The following is a 17,824-nucleotide window of genomic DNA, read 5'->3' on the forward strand; positions in this document are numbered from 1 at the left end:
GTCCTTGGCCATCCTTCACCATTTCTGCCCAATCTCCTCTCTTCCATTGTTTAATTTCTCCAACCTCTAATAGTGGCTGCATTTTGGCCCAAACTACAAGTTTAAAGTATCCTGGGCCCACTGCCCAAATTTTCACTTTGTAAAGTGCACCTTCCACCACTTGCCCCGCCTAAACCACCATAGTGTCAATCTTTAAAAACACATCACCCCAGATGGGATTCAAACCCACAATCCCTGGCTTAGGAGGCCAATGCCTTATCCATTAGGCCACTGGGGCTGAACACAGATGACTGAATATCTTTCTCCCAAGAGGGAGCTGCAGCGTTCCAGGAGGCCCAACAACACCAGGCCGAAGCTCCCTCTTCTAAACATCGCTCGAATACATAATCGCAGATCGAACCTGCGTCTGTCTCGCTCGTTATCGTCAGCATGCCCAAAGGCACTTTACAACCAGCAGGTTATGTTTGAAGTGCAGTCACTGTTGTTGTCGGCCAACATGGCGGCCAACGTGTGAACAGGAAGAACCCTTCAGTTATGAGGAGAGATTGGGAAAGTTCGGACTGTTCTCCTTGGAGCAGAGAAGGTTAAGAGGTGACCTAATAGAGGTTTTCAAGATGATGAGAGGTTTTGATAGAGTAGAAAGAGAAACGATTCCCTCTGGCGAGTGGGTCAATAACCAGAGGTCACAGAGTCAAAATCATTGGCAAACGATGTCGAGGGGAGAGGAGGAGAAATATTTTCACTCAGAGAGTTATGGGGATCTGGGATGCTCAACCTGAAAAGATGGTGGAAGCCGATTCCATCAATAATTTTAAACGGGAGTTGGACGGGTTCTGGAGGATGAGGAACTGACAGAGTTACGGACAAAAAGTGGGGGTGTGGGACTGAGCACGATCGCTCTTTCAAAGAGCCAGCAAAGACACGACGGGCCGAATGGCCTCCTCCTGTGCTGTAGGTTTCTATGATTCTGTGATTCTATCCCAGGCAGCAAATGGCTGAATGACCCATTAACCGGGCAAGCTCCCTGCTCTTGTTCAATCAGGACCGGTGGATCTTTTACATCCTCCCCAAGCAGGCAGCTGGAGCCTCAGTTTAACCTCAGTTTGATGATAACACTGACCACGCTTCCAAAGCCCTTTGGGACGTCCTGTGAACGTGAGAGGCACGATAGAAGCGCAAGTCCTCTCTTCTTTAAGGTCTCATCCAAAAGACAGCAGCATTAACACTGCAACATTCCCACAGCACGGAACAGAAGCCTAGATTAGGGATGAAGGGTCATCGTAAGCCGCAACATTCTGGCTCAGAAGCAAGAATACCCGCTGAACCCAAGCTTACGCTTCGCACGTGACTTCTGCCGAGGGGTTCCCAACTCTGGTTGGCCCTATTCCTGGAGGCTTCATCACATGACCGCCCAACCTCCAACAGCTCTGCCCCCACTCTCCCGCCATTGGTCGCCTGATGTGTCAATCCTCCTGGTGCCCCGCCTCCCCAGTGGAAAGCGAACAGACTCTTGTTGCTCGATGGGATGATTCTTGACTGCCAGGCAAACATCTCCAACTAGTGAACAAAAGTGTTCAAAGGGATTGGAAAAAAAAAACACAATTATTTTTAATGCCCTGATGATTAATCTTCAATTCCTGGAGACTCCTGGCTAATCCTGGGGTGTTGGCGACCCTCCTTCTACAGTCTGGAAGGACCCGGCTTCCACCTGTACTTGGAGCGCGAGAGGTTGCTGCCCCGCTTCAGCTTACACTTCAGTCCCAGGCTCCTGGTCTTCTGTTGTGGAGTATTTTAAACCAACACTCGACACAAGGTTTTAGATCGAGAGTCAAGTTGTCTTTATTACACCGGTGGGGAGACAGTCTGCTCTGTCTTTAGCCAGACTTCTCCAAATTGTTACAGCAAACACGACATTCTTATACATTCAAATAAGCATGGCAGCCTCGTGCACAATTCATTCCTGCAACCTGATTGGATCTTGGCCCACATGCACCTTCACGGATTGGTTATATCCGAAGGTAAATGTGTATAAGTTGCCTCCTCAATTATTCACTCAAACTGCTGAATGCTGATTAAAAGATACCTTGGAATGTGACCTGGATAATAAAGTTCTTACGGGCAGGTGAAATTCTAGACACCCTGTCTCCACTTAATTGCTTTTTAGTCTTCAAAGGTCAGCTATCTTGACCGCCTCTTTATGGATGTGGCCTTTCATGTTAGCCCCCGTCATTCTTACACCATTCAGTGAGCTGCCAGCGATGTCATTTTAACTCTTTCCCCACTTCACTTCCATCAATCAGTGTAGAGGAGGGATGGGCAAAGAGGAGGAGGAAAGGCAGACCTTCGCCTGGGCCTGGGACTGGGCCTGGGCTCCATGGGACTGGGCCTGGGACTGGGCCCCATGGGACTGGGACTGGGCCTGGGCCCCATGGGACTGGGACTGGGACTGGGCCTGGGCCTGGGACTGGGCCCCATGGGACTGGGCCTGGGACTGGGCCCCATGGGACTGGGACTGGGACTGGGCCTGGGACTGGGACTGGGCCTGGGCCCCATGGGACTGGGCCTGGACCTTCCCCTGGGCCTGGGACTGGGACTGGGACTGGGACTGGGCCCCATGGGACTGGGACTGGGACTGGGCCTGGGACTGGGCCCCATGGGACTGGGACTGGGACTGGGCCTGGGACTGGGACTGGGCCTGGGCCCCATGGGACTGGGCCTGGACCTTCCCCTGGGCCTGGGACTGGGCCTGGGAGTGGGACTGGGACTGGGCCTGGGCCTGGGAGTGGGCCCCATGGGACTGGGCCTGGGACTGGGCCTGGGCCCCATGGGACTGGGACTGGGACTGGGCCTGGGCCCCATGGGACTGGGCCTGGGCCTGGGACTGGACCTTCCCCTGGGACTGGGACTGGGACTGGGGCTGGGACTGGGCCTGGGACTGGGACTGGGCCTGGGACTGGGCCCCATGGGACTGGGACTGGGACTGGGACTGGGCCCCATGGGACTGGGACTGGGACTGGGCCTGGGCCCCATGGGACTGGGCCTGGACCTTCCCCTGGGCCTGGGCCTGAGCCTGGGACTGGGCCCCATGAGACTGGGCCTGGGACTGGGCCCCATGGGACTGGGACTGGGACTGGGCCTGGGACTGGGACTGGGCCCCATGGGACTGGGCCTGGGACTGGGCCTGGGCCTGGGACTGGGCCTGGGACTGGGCCCCATGAGACTGGGCGTGGGACTGAGCCTGGGCCAGGGCCTGAGCCTGGGACTGGGCCTGAGCCTGGGCCCCATGGGACTGGGCCTGGGCCTGGGCCAGGGCCAGGGCCTGGGCCTGAGCCTGAGCCTGGGACTGGCCAAGACAGCGATTCACAAGTCCAGGATGGTCGCAGCCCATGGGAGAGATCACTCTGCCTGCCTCTCTTCCTCGGTCTTGTTCTTGCCCGGGTGGCCCTGGAGAGGGAGCATGCGGTGTCCACCGGTGGGCACCAGAGAGAACAGAGTGTCTGATAGACATCAAGAATAATATACTGATTTAATTGGTTAAGCTACTTCTAAAGAAAGACTTGCATTTATATAGCACCTTTCACAATCTCAGGACGTCCCAAAATGCTTTACAGCCAATGAGGTACTTTTTGAAGTGTAATCACTGTTGTAATGTAGGAAACGCGGCAGCCAATTTGCGCACAGCAAGTTCCCACAAACAGCAATGTGATAATGACCAGATCATCTGTTATGGTGATGTAAATTTTGGATCCAGGGCAAAGTGGCAAGTTGGATCCAAAATTAGCTCAGAGGCAGGAAACAAAGGGTAAAGGTCAAAGGGTGTTTTTGTGACTGGAAGGCTGTTTCCAGTGGGGTTCCGCAGGGCTCAGTACTGGGTCCTTTGCTTTTTGTGGTATACATCAATGATCTAGACTTGAATATAGGGGGCATGATTAAGAAGTTTGCAGACGATACAAAAATTGGCTGTGTGGTTGATAATGAAGAAAGCCGTAGACTGCAGGAAGATATCAATGGACTGGTCAGGTGGGCAGAACAGTGGCAAATGGAATTCAATCCGGAGAAGTGTGAGGTAATACATTTGGGGAGGGCTAACGAGGCATGGGAATACACAATAAATGGTAGGACACTGAGAAATGCAGAGGATCAGAGGGATCTTGGAGTGCATGTCCACAGATTCCTGAAGGTAGCAGGACAGGTAGATAAGGTGGTTAAGAAGGCATACGGGATACTTGCCTTTATTAGCCGAGGCAGAGAATAGAAGAGCAGGGGGGTTATGCTTGAACTGTATAAAACACTGGTTAGGCCACAGCTAGAGTACTGCGTGCAGTTCTGGTCACCACATTACAGGAAGGATGTGATTGCACTAGAGAGGGTGCAGAGGAAATTTACGAGGATGTTGCCTGGGGAACTTTAGCTATGAGGAAAGATTGGATAGGCTGGGATTGTTTTCTCTGGAACAGAGGAGGCTGAGGGGAGATTTAATTGAGGTGTATAAAATTATGAGGGGCCTAGATAGAGTGGATAGGAAGGACCTATTTCCCTTAGCAGAGAGGTCAATAACCAGGGGGCAGAGATTTAAAGTAATTGGTAGAAGGTTTAGAGGGGAGTTGAGGAGAATTCTTTTCACCCAGAGGGTGGTGGGGGTCTGGAACTCACTGCCTGAAAGGGTGGTGGAGGCAGAGACCCTCATCACATTTAAACAGTACTTGGATATGCACTTGAAGAGCCGTAACCTACAGGGCTATGGACCAAGAGCTGGAAAGTGGGATTAGACTGGATAGCACTTTGTCGGCCGGCATGGACATGATGGGCCAAATGGCCTCCTTTTGTTCTGTAAATTTCTCTGATTTTATGATGTGGGTTGAGGGATAAATATTGGCCCCAGGACACCAGGAGAACTCCCCTGCTCTTCTTCGAAATAGTGGCCGTGGGATCTTTTACATCCACCGGAGAGAGCAGGCGGGGCCTCGGTTTAACGTCTCATCAGAAAGACGGCACCTCCAACAGTGCAGCACTCCCTCAGCACTGCACTGGAGTGTCAGCCTGGATTTATGTGCTCAGGTCCCTGGAGTGGGGACTTGAACCCACGACCTTCTGACACAGAGGCGAGAGGGCCACCCACTGAGCCACAGCTGACACTACAATAAGGTTGATATAAGATTTGTAAATTAAATGCCTCTTATCTATATCTCTATCTCAGATCGTGTTTATTGTATTTTGAAGGTTTCAAGTTTATACCCTGAAGATATGGATCGTCTTTTAACAACAATATTTTAATTAGGGTGATTTTTGAGAGGTATTGCAGTTCCACCTTCTTCCAGCAGATGTCCTGCGTGGTTAACAAGCCTGCAGTTCCACATTAATCCAACAGGGGCCGCGGTCTTCCTGTACTTGGGATTCTCGGGTTTGGACTCTAACTGCAGGGAGAAGAGCTTTTTATCCCAAATATCCCAAATATTTTACACAGCGAGTGGTGAGGACCTGGAACTCGCTGCCGACGGAAGTGGAGACACTCAATGTTTTCAAAGGGAGGCTGGATAGGCAATTGAGGGAAATAAACTTGCAGGACTATGGGAATAAAGCGGGGGAATGGGACTGACTAGATTGCTCTAAAGAGAGACGGCACGGACTCTATGGGCCGAATGGCCTCCTTCTGTGCTGTTATGACTCTATGTGCGACATTTTGAATGGGCCGCACAGCCCGTTAAAGGGGCCGCGCACCCAAAAACAAAATTAGGGGGAACATTGGTCAGTGGGTTCAAGCCCCACTTCAGAGACTTCAGCACTAAAACACAGGCTGACACTCCAGTGCAGTACTGAGGGAGTGCGGCACTGTCGGAGGTGCCGACTTTCGGATGAGACATTAAACCGAGGCCCCGTCTGCTCTCTCAGGTGGACGTAAAAGATTCCAAGGCACTATTTTGAATTAGAGCAGGGAAGTTATCAATAAATGGTAGGACACTGAGAAATGCAGAAGATCAGAGGGACCTTGGAGTGCATGTCCACAGATTCCTGAAGGTAGCAGGACAGGTAGATAAGGTGGTTAGGAAGGCATACAGGATACTTGCCTTTATTAGCCGTGGCATAGAATACAAGAGCTGGGGGGTTATGCTTCAACTGTATAAAACACTGGTTAGGCCACAGCTAGAGTACTGCGTGCAGTTCTGGTCACCACATTACAGGAAGGATGTGATTGCTGGGGTTGTTTTCTTTGGGACAGAGGAGGCTGAGGGGAGACCTTATTGAGGTGTATAAAATTATGAGGGGCCTAGATAGAGTGGATAGAAAGGACCTATTTCCCTTAGCAGAAGGATCAATAACCAGGGGGCATAGATTTAAAGTAATTGGTCAGAGGTTTAGAGGGGATTTAAGGAGAAGTTTTTTCACCCAGAGGGTGGTAGGGGTCTGGAACTCACTGCCTGAAAGGGTGGTGGAGGCAGAGACCCTCATCACATTTAGAAAGTACTTGGATCTGCACTTGAAGAGCCGTAACCTACAGGGGTATGGACCAAGAGCTGGAAAGTGGGATTAGACTGGATAGCACTTTGTCGGCCGGCACAGACAAGATGGGCCGAATGGCCTCCTTCTGTTCTGTAAATTTCTCTGATTCTATGATGTTGATTGAGGGATAAATATTGGCCCCAGGACACCGGGAGAACTCCCCTGCTCTTCTTCGAATTAGTGGCGTGGAATCTTTTACATCCACCTGAGAGAGCAGACGGGGGCCTCGGTTTAACATCTCATCAGAAAGACGGCTCCTCCGACAGTGCAGCACTCCCTCAGCACTGCACTGGAGTGTCAGCCTGGATTTATGTGCTCAGGTCCCTGGAGTGGGGACTTGAACCCACGACCTTCTGACTCAGAGGCGAGAGGGCCACCCACTGAGCCACAGCTGACACTACAATAAGGTTGATATAAGATTTGTAAATTAAATGCCTCTTATCTATATCTCTATCTCAGATCGTGTTTATTGTATTTTATACCCTGAAGATATGGATCGTCTTTTAACAACAATATTTTAATTAGGGTGATTTTTGAGAGGTATTGCAGTTCCACCTTCTTCCAGCAGATGTCCTGCGTGGCTAACAAGCCTGCAGTTCCACATTAATCCAACAGGGGCCGCGGTCTTCCTGTACTTGGGATTCTCGGGTTTGGACTCTAACTGCAGGGAGAAGAGCTTTTTATCCCAAATATTCCCCATTTTATGGAGAAAAACAATCTTACAGCAACACCTTGCGTCTGTAAAGTACAGCTCACATAGAAAAACAGTTCAGGGCACTTTACAAGGAAGGAGTAAGGATACCGAGCCATACAATAAAAACAATTAAAGAGGACAGAATGGACAGAGGCCTGGACTACTGATCCGGAGCCGTGAGTTCAAATCCCACCACGGCAGCTGGGGAATTTAAATTCAGTTAATTAAATAAATCTGGAATAATAAAGCTCGCATCAGTAATGGTGACCATGAAACTATCGGATTGTCGTAAACACCCACCTGGTTCACTAATGTCCTTTAGGGAAGGAAATCTGCCGTCCTTACCTGGTCTGGCCTATATGTGACTCCAGACCCACAGCAATGTGGTTGACTATTAACTGCCCTCTGAAATGGCCCGGCAAGTCACTCAGTTTTACACAACCACAATGAAAAACAAGAATAAAACCGGACGGACCACCCAGCATCGACCTCGGCACCGGCTATGGACACAACAAAGGCACACCCAGCCCAGTCGACCCTGCAAAGTCCTCCTCACCAACATCTGGGGGCTTGTGCCAAAATTGGGAGAGCTGTCCCACAGACTGGGCAAGCAACAGCCTGACAGTCATACTCACAGAATCATACCTTTCAGTCAATGCCCCAGACTCCTCCATCACCATCTCTGGGTATCTTCTGTTCCACCGGCAGGACAGACCCACCAGGGGTGGTGGCACAGTGGTATACAGTCGGGAAGGAGTGGCCCTGGGAGTCCTCAACATTGACTCTGGACCCCATGAAGTCTCATGGCTTCAGGTCAAGCATGGGCAAGGAACCTCCTGCTGATTACCACCTACTGCCCTCCCTCAGCTGATGAATCAATACTCCTCCATGTTGAACACCACTTGGAAGAAGCACTGAGAGTAGCAAGGGCACAGAATGTACTCTGGGTGGGGGACTTCAGTGTCCATCACCAAGAGTGGCTCGGTAGCACCACCACTGACCGAGCTGGCCAAGTCCTGAAGGGCATCAATGCCAAACTGGGCCTGCGGCAGGTGGTGAGAGAACCAACACGAGGGAAAAACCTACTTGACCTCATCCTCACCAATCTACCTGTCGCAGATACATCTGTCCATGACAGTATTAGTAGCAGTGACCACCGCACAGTTCTTGTGGAGACGGAATCCTGCCTTCACACTGAGGACATCCTAGCAGCTCAAAACTGGGCATCCATGAGGTGCTGTGGGCCATCAGCAGCAGCAGAATTGTATTTCACCACAATCTGTAACCTCATGGCCCGGCATATCCCTCACTCTACCATTACCATCAAGCCAAGCGACCAACCCTGGTTCAATGAGGAGTGTAGAAGAGCATGCCAGGAGCAGCACCAGGCATACCTAAAAATGAGGTGCCAACCTGGGGAAGCTGCAACACAGGACCACATGCATGCTAAACAGTGGAAGCAGCATGCTATAGACAGGGCTAAGTGATCCCACAATCAGCCGATCAGATCAAAGCTCTGCAGTCCTGCCACATCCAGTCATGAATGGTGGTGAACCATTAAACAACTAACGGGAAGAGGAGGCTCCATGAATATCCCCATCCTCAAAGATAGCGGAGCACAGCACGGGAGTGTAAAAGACAAGGCTGAAGCGTTTGCAACCATCTTCAGCCAGAAGTGCCAAGTGGATGATCCATATCGGCCTCCTCCTGAGGTCCCCACCATCACAGAAGCCCGTCTTCAGCCAATTCGATTCACTCCACGTGATATCAAGAAACGGCTGAGCGCACTGGATACAGCAAAGGCTATGGGCCCAGACAACATCCCGGCTATCGTGCTGAAGACTTGTGCTCCAGAACTAGCCGCGCCTCTAGCCAAGCTGTTCCAGTACAGCTACAACACTGGCATCTACCCGAAAATGTGGAAAACTGCCCAGGTATGTCCTGTCCACAAAAAACAGGACAAATCCAATCCGGCCAATTACCGCCCCATCAGTCTACTCTCAATCATCAGCAAAGTGATGGAAGGTGTCATCGACAGTGCTATCAAGCGGCACTTACTCACCAATAACCTGCTCACCGATGCCCAGTTTGGGTTCCGCCAGGACCACTCGGCTCCTGACCTCATTACAGCCTTGGTCCAAACATGGACAAAAGGGCTGAATTCCAGGGGTGAGGTGAGAGTGACTACCCTTGACGTCAAGGCAGCATTTGACCAAGTCTGGCATCAAGGAGCCCTAGTAAAACTGAAGTCAGTGGGAATCAGGGGGGAAAACTCTCCACTGGCTGGAGTCATACCGAGCACAAAGGAAGATGGTTGTGTTTGTTCGAGGCCAATCATCTCAACCCCAGGACATCGCTTCAGGAGTTCCTCAGGGCAGTGTCCTAGGCCTAACCATCTTCAGCTGCTTCATCAATGACCTTCCCTCCATCATAAGGTCAGAAATGGGGATGTTCGCTGATGACTGCACAGTGTTCAGCGCCATTCACAACTCCTCAGATAATGAAGCAGTCCATGCCCGCATGCAACAAGACCTGGACGATATTCAGACTTGGGCTGATAAGTGGCAGGTAACATTCGCGCCACACAAGTGCCAGGCAATGACTATCTCCAAGAAGCTAGAATCTCGTCACCACCCCTTGACATTCAACAGCATTACCATCGCCGAATCCCCCACCGTCAACATCCTGGCGGTCACCATTAACCAGAAACCTAACTGGACCAACCACAAAAATACTGTGGCTACAAGAGCAGGTCAGAGGCTGGGTATTCTGAGTCGAGTGTCTCATCTCCTGACTCCCCAAAGCCTTTCCACCATCTACAAGGCACAAGTCAGGAGTGTGATGGAATACTCACCACTTGCCTGGATGAGTGCAGCTCCAACAACACTCAAGAAGCTCGACACCATCCAGGACAAAGCAGCCCGCTTGATCGGCACCCCATCCACCACCTTCAACATTCACTCCCTCCACCACCGGCGTACCGTGGCTGCAGTGTGTACCATCTACAAGATGCACTGCAGCAACTCGCCAAGGCTTCTTCGGCAGCAGCTCCCAAACCCGCGACCTCTTCCACCTAGAAGGACAAGGGCAGCAGGCGCATGGGAACACCACCACCTCCAAGTTCCCCTGCAAGTCACACACCATCCTGACTTGGAAATATATCGACGCTTCTTCATCGTCACTCGGTCAAAATCCTGGAACTCCCTCCCTAACAGCACTGTGGGAGTACCTTCACCACACGGACTGCAGCGGTTCAAGAAGGCGGCTCACCACCACCTTCTCAAGGGCAACTAGGGATGGGCAATAAATGCTGGCATTGCCAGCGACGCCCACATCCCAGGAACAAATAAAAAAACTTGCATCTATATAGCAACTTGCACAACCTCAGGATGTCCCAAAGCACTTTGCAGCCAATGAAGCCCTTTTGAAGTGTAGTTACTGTCATAAATCTCATCATCGAGAAACTACCTATGAAATAACGCTGGACGGCCAGCTGGTGGCGCCGTCCAAGGAGTATAAATACTCGGGCGTGGGCCCCAGCTTTCCAGGGACATTTTGTAAGACAAGGAGCTAGTGAAATACAACTAGACCTCCATGTTCTGAAACAAGTTGATTAAAGCCTTGCTTTATACTCAAACCAAGTGAGTAGTGAGTTTTATTACATCAGTTACTGGTGTAATGTAGTGAAATGCAGCAGCCAATTTGTGCACAGCCACAAACTCTGTTCCCTCGCCACCGACTCCATCCTGATCCAGACTGTTCTCAACCTTGGTGTCGTACTTGACCCTGAGCTGAGCTTCCGACCACAGACCCGCGGCATGACTAAGACCGCCTACATTCCACCTCCGTAACATCGCCCGTCTCTGTCCCTGTCTCAACTGCTGAAACCCTTATTCATGCCTTGGTTACCTCTAAACTCAACTATTCCAATGTTCTCTTGGTCGGCCTCCCACATTCCACCTTCCATAAACTTCAGCTCATCTATAACTCGGCTGCCCCATGTCCTAACTCGCACCGAGTCCCGTTCACCCATCACCCCTGTGCTCACTGACCTACATTGGTTCCCAGTCCGGCAACGCCTCAATTTTAAAATTCTGATCCTTGTTTTCAAATCCCTCCATGGCCTCGCCCCTCTGTAACCTCCTCCAGCCCTAAAACCCTCCGAGATCTCTGCACTGCTCTAATTCTGGCCTCTTGCGCATCCCCGATTTTCATCGCTCCACCATTGCCGGCCGTGCCTTCAGCTGCCAAGGCCCGAAACATTGGAATTCCCTCCCTAAACCTCTCCGCCTCTCCACCTCTCTCTCCTCCTTTAAGACGCTGCTTAAAACCTACCTCTTTGACCAAACTCTGTCCTAGTATCACCTTACGTGGCCTGGTGTTAGGTTTTGTTTGATAATTGCTCCTGTGAAGCGCCTTGGGATGTTTTACTACATTACGTTGAGAAGTTGAGGCTGAAGGTACTAAGGGCATGAATTCAGGTGTCAGTGGTGGTGGGAGTGAGGTAAGAGTGGAGGGAGGCAATGTTGTGAAAATGGGAAACCAACGGTCTTGGGGGGGATAGGATTTGGGGTCATTGTGACTGCGTTTCACTTCAACAGTATGCAGGATCAGGAGAAGCACTTTTGGTTCATTTTATGCAGAAAACTGTAGTTAAAACAAGCTTGATTGTGTGAAGATTTTGGTTCGCAGTAGAGCTGACCCAAGATGTGCCCAGCAGCTTCCCCTGTCAGTGATGCCCATGGAGCAGCCTTGCAGGGAGACCTCCCCAATTCCTCTCTGCAGCTCAAAAACGGACATTTATCTGACATGTGTCAGCTGTGGCTCAGTTGGTAGCACCCGGTCCTCTGCGTCAGAAGCAGCGTACCCTCCAAACTGCGCCTCCGTGCGGCCGCGCACCTGTCTGTCGCTCCCATGCAGCCTGGGACTGGTTTTTTAAATGTGAAATTTTGCACCTGGGGATGGGGGATCTTAGCTACAAGGACAGGTTGGAGAAGCTGGATTTGTTTTCATTAGTGCAAAGGAGGTTGAGGGATGATTTGATAGAGGTGTACAAGATTATAACGGGTTTGGATAGGCTAGACGGGGAAAGGCTGTTCCCACTAGTTGATGGTACAAGGACTAGGGGACACAGATTTAAGGTTTTGGGCAAGAGATACGGGGGGGATGTGAGGAAAAACCTTTTTACGCAGCGAGTGGTGAGGATCTGGAACTCGCTGCCGACGGAAGTGGTGGAAGCGGAGACACTCAATGTTTTCAAGGGGAGACTGGATAGGCACTTGAGGGAAATAAACTTGCAGGGCTACGGGGATAGAGCGGGGGAATGGGACTGACTGGATTGCTCTAAAGAGAGACGGCACGGACTCAATGGGCCGAATGGCCTCCTTCTGTGCTGTTATGACTCTATGTGCAAAATTTTGAATGGGTCGCACAGCCTGTTAAAGGGGCTGCGTACCCAAAAACAAAATTAGGGGGAACATTGGTCAGTGGGTTCAAGCCCCACTTCAGCGACTTCAGCACTAAAATACAGGCTGACACTCCAGTGCAGTACTGAGGGAGTGCGGCACTGTCGGAGGTGCCGACTTTCGGATGAGATGTTAAACCGAGGCCCCGTCTGCTCTCTCAGGTGACGTAAAAGATCCCACGGCACTATTTCAAATTAGAGCAGGGGAGTTATCCCCGGTGTCCTGGCCAAAATTTATCCCTCAATCAACATCACTAAAAACAGATTATCTGGTCATTATCACATTGCTGTTTGTGGGAGCTTGCTGTGCGCAAATTGGCTGCTCTATTTCCCACATTACAACAGTGACTACACTTCAACAAGTACTTCATTGGCTGTAAACCGCTCTGGGACGTCCAGTGGTCACGAAAGTCGCTATATAAATGCAAGTCATTCTTTTTTTAAAGAATTGTTCATCAGGAAAAAGTCTTCATCGACTCTGAGAGTTCACAACAATTCTGCACCTTGTCTTGCCTTTAGCGAGATTGGAAGATCAAATCAAATCAAAGGTGTTGCTATGGGTACCCGCATGGGTCCTAGCTATGCCTGCCTTTTCGTGGGATATGTGGAACACTCTTTTTTCCAGTCCTACTCAGGTCCCCTCCCTCACCTCTTTTTCAGGTACATTGATGACTGTATCGGTGCCGTTTCCTGCTCTCGCCCTGAACTAGACAATTTCATTCACTTTGCCTCCAATTTCCACCCTTCCCTCACCTGCACATGGTCCATCTCCGACTCTTCCCTTCCCTTCCTCGACTTCTCTGTCTCCATCTCTGGGGATAGGTTATTGACCAACATTCACTACAAGCCCACTGACTCCCACAGCTACCTGGACTACACTTCCTCCCACCCTGCCTCCTGTAAGGACTCTATTCCATTCTCCCAGTTTCTCCGTCTCCGCCGCATCTGCTCCGACGATGCCACGTTCCATACCAGTGCTTCCGACATGTCTTCCTTTTTCCTCAACCGAGGATTCCCCTCTACCGTGGTTGACACGGCCCTCGACCGTGTCCATTCTATCTCCCGCACTTCTGCCCTCACCCCTGCCCCTCCCTCCCGGAACCACGATAGGGTTCCCATTGTCCTCACCTTTCACCCCACCAGCCTCCACATTCAACGGATCATCCTCTGCCATTTCCGCCACCTCCAACGTGATCCCACTACCAAACGCATCTTCCCCTCCCCTTTCAGCATTCCGTAGGGACCGCTCCCTCCGAGACACCCTAGTCCACTCCTCTATCACCCCCAGCACCCCTTCCCCTTCGCCCGACACCTTCCTGTGCAAGCGCAGGAGATGTAACACCTGCCCTTATACCTCCCCCCTTCCCACTGTCCAGGGCCCCAAACACCCCTTCCAGGTGAAACAGCGATTTACTTGTACTTCTTGCAATCTAGTATACTGTATTCGCTGCTCACGACGCGGTCTCCTCTACATTGGGGAGACCAAACGCAGATTGGGTGACCGCTTTGCGGAACACCTCCGTTCAGTCCGTAAGGGTGACCCCGAGCTTCCGGTCGCCTGTCATTTTAATTCACCGCCCCATTCCCACTCAGATCTCAGCGTCCTTGGCCTCTTGCATTGTTCCACGGAAACCCAGCGTAAGCTCGAGGAACAACACCTCAGCTTCCGATTAGGCACTTTACAGCCTTCCGGACTCAATATCGAGTTCAACAATTTCAGATCATAACCTCGGCCCCTATTACATTTTTACATATTTTTTATCCACACCTTTGTTTTGGCCCTTTCCCCTTTTTTTCTCTCCCACATGGCAGCTGTCTCTCATTCTGTCAGCGCATTTCACACCTCATCTAGAGCCGTCTTTTGTCTCTTTACCAGTCCTATCACCATCTCCTCTGGTTTTGAAAACCTCTTAATGTCTCTTCACTTCTCTTTTGTTCTTTCACCCCCATTCCCCAGCCCCCAAACTGGCCTTTTAATCTGTTTCATTTCCTGTGTTTTTTCAGTCCTGACGAAGGGTTTCGACCCGAAACGTTGACTCTATTTCTCTCTCCACGGATGTTGCCTGGCCTGCTGAGTTTTTCCAGCATTTCCTGTTGTTATTTCGGATTTCCAGCATCCGCGGTATTTTGCTATCGTTGGAAGATCGCCCCCTCTGTTGGACTAGTGTGGAATTGCAGGCGTGCGAGCGAGGCGGGACAGCGACATCTGTTGGAGGAAGGTGGGAAGTTCTTCTGTACGGGACCCGCGGCCACTGACTGGAATGGCCGCTGTCAGTTTTACTTACACTTCTTTATTGACAGAAAATAAATTATGAAAGGCGAGCCCATCACTTCGGAATATGAAACATTCACAATCCAATGAGCATAAGGGAGATTGAGGGTTTACAAATTTTCAGGAATGGGGCTAAATCCGACCGACTCGACGGTCAAGCCACTGATTGGCCGCAGTCACGTCAATCAAAGAGCAACCGCGCTGCTGATTGGGCTGCTGACTGTCCCCGCCTCGAGGGGGGGGCGGGTGGCACCATTCTAATCTCTGATTGGTTAATGCGGATGTCAATCAGGCGTGGGCGGGGCCTCGGCAAGCCCGGCCTCTCTGGACTGCGCAGGCACCGAGAGCCCGGCAGCGGAACCAGGAGAAGGGCCGCCATTGCTGAGGAACCGCTTTATTCTGTGATTTTATTTTTCCTGAGAAATTTCATGAATTTTCTTCAGGTGAGATTCAGAGAAGGGGATGCTGGGAACTCGCCCGTCGGGGGAGGGGTTTCGGATATAAAATTGGCTGAGACAGAAAGCAGAGTATCGGTGAACTTCCCGTTCCTCTCTGTCCTTCAGACTGGGAGGAAGTATGCAGTGGTGTTCCTCAGGGGCCATGACCTGGGTATAATTTCAAAGTTTGCAGATGATTCAAAACTTGGAAATGTAGTAAACAATGAGGATGATAGTAACAGACTTCACAAAGGAGGACACAAATAACCTCCCAGAGATGTCAGGGAACATAGGGTCTGATGAAAGGGAGGAACTGAAAGAAATCAGTATTTGTAGGGAAATGGTGTTAGGAAAATTGATGGGACTGAAGGCCGATAAATCCCCAGGGCCTGATGGTCTACATCCCAGGGTACTGAAGGAAGTGGCCCTAGAGATAGTAGATGCATTGCTGGTCATCTTCCAGAACTCGATAGACTCTGGAACGGTACCCATGGATTGGAGGGTAGCTAATGTTACCCCACTATTCAAAAAAGGTGGTAGAGAAAAAGCGGGGAATTATAGACCGGTAAGCCTGACATCGGTAGTGGGGAAAATGCTAGAGTCTATTATAAAAGATGTAATAGCAGAGCACTTGGAAAGCAGTGACAGGATCGGACAAAGTCGGCATGGATTTACAAAAGGTAAATCATGCTTGACTAATCTACTGGAATTTTTTGAGGATGTAACTGGTAAAATAGATAAGGGAGAACCAGTGGATGTGGTGTATTTGGACTTTCAGAAGGCTTTCGATAAGGTCCCACATAAGAGATTAGTGTGCAAAATTAAGGCACATGGGATTGGGGGCAAGGTATTAACTTGGATAGAGAACTGTTTGGCGGACAGAAAGCAAAGAGTTGGAATAAACGGGTCGTTTTCCGAGTGGCAGGCAGTGACTAGTGGGGTACCGCAAGGATCGGTCCTAGGACCCCAGCTGTTCCCAATATATATTAATGATCTGGATGAGGGAATTGGATGTAATATTTCCAAATTTGCAGACGACACAAAGCTGGGTGGGAGGGTAAGCTGTGAGGAGGATGTCGTGAAACTCCAGTACGATTTGGACAGGTTGGGTGATTGGGCAGAAACATGGCAAATGCACTATAATGTGGATAAATGTGAGGTTATACACTTTGGTGGCAAAAACAGGAAGGCAGATTATTATTTGAATGGCAATAGATTGAGAGAAGGGGAAGTGCAAAGAGACCTGGGTGTTATTGTGCAACAGTCGCTGAAGGTAAGCATGCAGGTGCAGCAGGCGGTTAAGAAGGCAAATGGTATGTTGGCCTTCGTAGCAAGAGGGTTCGAGTACAGGAACAAGGATGTCTTGCTACAGTTGTACAGGGCCTTGGTGAGACCGCACCTTGAGTATTGTGTGCAGTTTTGGTCACCTTACCTGAGGAAGGACGTTCTTGCCATGGGGGGAGTGCAGCGAAGATTCACCAGGCTGATACCTGGGATGGCAGGAATGACGTATGAGGAGAGATTGTGTCGATTGGGCTTATACTCACTGGAGTTTAGAAGATTGAGAGGGGATCTCATCGAAACCTATAAAATTCTGTCAGGTCTGTACAGACTAGATGCAGGAAGGATGTTTCTGATGGCCGGGGAGTCCAGAACCAGGGGTCACAGTCTAAGGATAAGGGGTAAGCCATTTAGGACTGAAATGAGGAGGAATTTCTTCACCCAGAGAGTGGTGAACCTGTGGTATTCTCTGCCACAGAGGGCGGTGGAGGCCAGTTCATTAAATATATTGAAGAAAGAGTTGGATATATTTCTTGAGGCTAAAGGGATCAAGGGATATGGGGAGAAGGCAGGGACAGGGTACTGAATTTGGATGATCAGCCATGATCTCATTGAATGGCGGAGCAGGCTCGAGGGGCTGAATGGCCTACTCCTCCTATCTTCGATGAATCTATGAAACATAGGCAGACTGGTGAAATGGGCAGACACATGGCAGATGAAATGGCAGAGAAGTGTGAGGTGATACATTTTGGTAGGAAGAATGAGGAGAGGCAATATGAACGAAATGGCACAATTTAAAAAGGGGTGCAGTAACAGAGAGACCTGTGGGTGTATGGACACACATCTTACAAGTTGAGAAGGCTGTTAAAGCCAAGGATCCTGTATGCTTTTCTTTATTATTAATAGAGGAATAGAGTACAAAAGCAAGGAAGTTATGCTAAACCTTTACACTGGTTAGGCCTCAGCCCGGGTATTGTGCTTAATTTTTTAGGAAGGATGTCAAGGCCTTGGAGAGGGTGCGGAGGAGATGTACTAGAATGGTATCAGGGGTGAGGGACTTCAGTTATGTGGGGAGACTGGCGAAGCTTGGAGCAGCGAAGGTTCAGAGAAGATTTGATAGAGGTGTTCAAAATCATGAAGGTCTTTGATAGAGTAAATAAGGAGACACTGTTTCCAGT

At 50.3% G+C, this 17,824-nt stretch overlaps 1 protein-coding gene and 1 non-coding gene across 4 annotated transcripts in view; one reads left to right on the forward strand and one right to left on the reverse strand.

Moving 5' to 3' along the window:
• Positions 1–204: 204 nt before the first annotated feature.
• On the reverse strand, positions 205–277 carry trnar-ccu (transfer RNA arginine (anticodon CCU)). Its single transcript has one exon. It is a non-coding gene; the product is annotated as a tRNA-Arg (tRNA).
• Positions 278–15,249: 14,972 nt separating this feature from the next.
• The window catches only part of serhl (serine hydrolase like), a 65,640-nt gene continuing 63,065 nt past the window's right edge, over positions 15,250–17,824 (forward strand). The window contains exon 1 of one of the 3 annotated variants that reach the window (XM_085969451.1): positions 15,250–15,371. The gene's annotated coding sequence lies outside the window, so the exon portion shown is untranslated. The remainder of the gene's footprint in view (positions 15,372–17,824) is intronic. The other 2 variants (XM_085969447.1, XM_085969448.1) reach the window with 2 other exon arrangements.

Source organism: Somniosus microcephalus, chromosome 28 (genome assembly GCF_052327205.1).
Source record: "Somniosus microcephalus isolate GS21.2 chromosome 28, FLI_Smic_1.0, whole genome shotgun sequence".
Classification (NCBI taxonomy): Eukaryota; Metazoa; Chordata; class Chondrichthyes; order Squaliformes; family Somniosidae; genus Somniosus; species Somniosus microcephalus.